Genomic DNA, 2,446 nt, shown 5'->3' on the forward strand with positions numbered 1-2,446 from the left:
TGGGGGGGGGGATATGTAACGAGAAGACGAGGAAGTGGACTGTGCAGCCTAGTGTGATGGGCATCTCACACCGACGAAGACGAAGACGGTTGGCGTGGGGTTATCGCTCGTGCTGTGATGGCCGAATTGTAAATAGCCTGCATCTCTTTCTGTAAATAGATCGCTTCAGCATCGACCATGGTTCATGTCATCCGTCCTACCGCCACGCAACAATATTTTCAGCGGTGCATGCCGTAGTCTGCACGGCGTGGCCCTTGGCAGAATTAACAATGCGTGGTGCTACTGCTGCTGACCGCCCGCACAGCGTGCAACAACAGAATAGCATCAACACGCTGCTGGGCGACACACCCGTCCGCAAGATGGCGCCGGTGGCCTCGCGTGCCGGCTGAGCTCGGCCGCCTTAATCTCGCTGGCCAAGCAGACGTCGCTCCTTCGTAACACGTCCATCGATCAAACGTTGCGACGCTCGTCCTAAACTCCATACAGTGCCTCATTTTTGCACAAAAGCACCGACAGGCTCGAGCGCAGACTCTCACCTTCCCACCTCCCTCGAATACACGAGCGAGCACCCCTTTATCTGAGCAGGGGAAGAAGGACGAAAGAGCAAGTGCTGAGGAAAGGAAGCATCCCCGCTGGTGCGCGTAGGGATGCGGAATAGCGCGCCCAAAGCGGTTTCGCTAAACAACAACGTCTAATAACCGTACCCGTTTACCCTTCGCTCCCCGTCCACAACACTATACGGCGGCTTGATCGAGTGTGCAATTGCAGACAGAGTTTGTTTAGTTTGTTGTCTGTATGCTCGTGTTGCGTCGTTTCTTTTTTGCGCTTTCTTCAGCTCGTCTGTTCCTACGGTAACGTGTAATGCGGTATCTGGCCGTATATAGGCACGCCCCCGCCCTCTTTCGGCGGTGGTACAAGGCATATGCTAGGTTTGTTTTCCTTCCGGGTCTTCGCTTTCTTATTTTGCTTGCTTCGCCTCTGTCTGTTTCCGCGGTTAATCGTGCTGCGGTTTTTTTTCCCATGGCCTAGTGTAATGGCGACTCATAGAAGTGGGGAATAATGGCGCGCCGGGAGGTTGGAAGAGTGAATCCTGAACAAGAGCACCTCAACACAGCGGTTGTGTTCTTTTTGTTTCAACACCGCATTTTCTTGGAAATAAAGCATAAAAATATGATAAACTAATATTTGTTACTTTTTAAACCAAATGACTAAATGAAAGAAAAACCAGTGACTGAAGGTATCCTGGAGAATTTCAGTTCGCAAGGGAGGACGTGCACATCCATAGGCTCATCTCCTTCATCCAGGATTGCAGAAAAGCAATGTAGCAACCTTAACTCTATTTTTCTCTCGTATATATATATATATGACAGAGCAAAAGGGTTGGCAGTCGAGAGAACCTCAGAAAGCAAAGGGGAGGTTATGGTGGGTCTAGAAACAGATGACGAATTTTTTTAGTCAGAAAGAAAGTGGTGAAAAATTCCCGCCGGGTGGGATCCGAACCAACGACCTCCAGAATGCCGGTCTGGTGCAATAACCACTACGCTACCGGCGGGGCTGTTTCCCCACCACTTTCTCGGGTATTTATGTTGAAGTATTTTTTTGTTTCCTTCACTTGGGGGTGGTAGCCAGCACCACTCGGAGTACTCGGGGTGAAGGGGACCTTATTTTTAACTCCCGGGACGTGCCTCGAGTGTCTACGACATGTCGAGAGTGGTCGACCAGGGTTCAACGCTGGTCGACCACTCTCGACATGTCGTAGACACTCGAGTCCTCGTGCAGGTCATGTAGTCAGGCTCGAACTTTGTCGTTTTCTTGGGCCCTGCGCCAATAGTGCTGAGAGTACCTGGGGTACAAAAGTTCTGCTCCGGTTCCTACGAAACTCTGAACTGGACATATCTCTCTAGATCATAGACAGCGCAAGTGTCTCATGATATGTACTCTTTCGCGCTGTGATGTTCATCTAGTTATTTTTCTGGGGTTTGTGTAGTAATTTTTTGCGTCGTTTACTTTGGATTTTGATTGAGCGTTTACATTAACGATTTTCTTTCAAATTATATTTTTTATGTCCTGAATCCAGAACCCGCATTCCCTTGTTTCACGTTTTTAACGTATCTTGTTTCTCTTATTCATGCCCTAGCCCTCTGGCTACTATGCATAACTCATCACTGTAGTCACCCCCCATCTCGTATAGCAAGCCTTGACCTTAACCGGGCTGTCCTCTCTCTCTCTCTCTCTCTCTCTCTCTCTCTCTCTCTCTCTCTCTCTCTCTCTCTCTCTCTCTCTCTCTTGACTCAACCACGCTGCTGAAATGAACCAGGAACCGCTAAATATTTTTATATACCCACGGCGAAATCTGAACGCCCAAGTATGGTGGCAATGTTCATACTTGGCAACATTGTTGAACAAGAACAAGACATTACGCAAATACAAGGCGGGAAATACATAC

General features: G+C 48.9%; 1 non-coding gene across 1 annotated transcript; it reads right to left on the bottom strand.

Annotated features, from left to right (window-relative positions):
• Positions 1 to 1,479: 1,479 nt before the first annotated feature.
• On the bottom strand, positions 1,480 to 1,552 carry Trnaa-ggc (transfer RNA alanine (anticodon GGC)). The gene has a single exon. It is a non-coding gene; the product is annotated as a tRNA-Ala (tRNA).
• Between the last annotated feature and the right edge of the window lie 894 nt (positions 1,553 to 2,446).

Source organism: Haemaphysalis longicornis, unplaced genomic scaffold (genome assembly GCF_048455015.1).
Source record: "Haemaphysalis longicornis isolate Haplotype H1 unplaced genomic scaffold, Haemaphysalis longicornis Haplotype H1 scaffold_2, whole genome shotgun sequence".
Taxonomy (NCBI): domain Eukaryota; kingdom Metazoa; phylum Arthropoda; class Arachnida; order Ixodida; family Ixodidae; genus Haemaphysalis; species Haemaphysalis longicornis.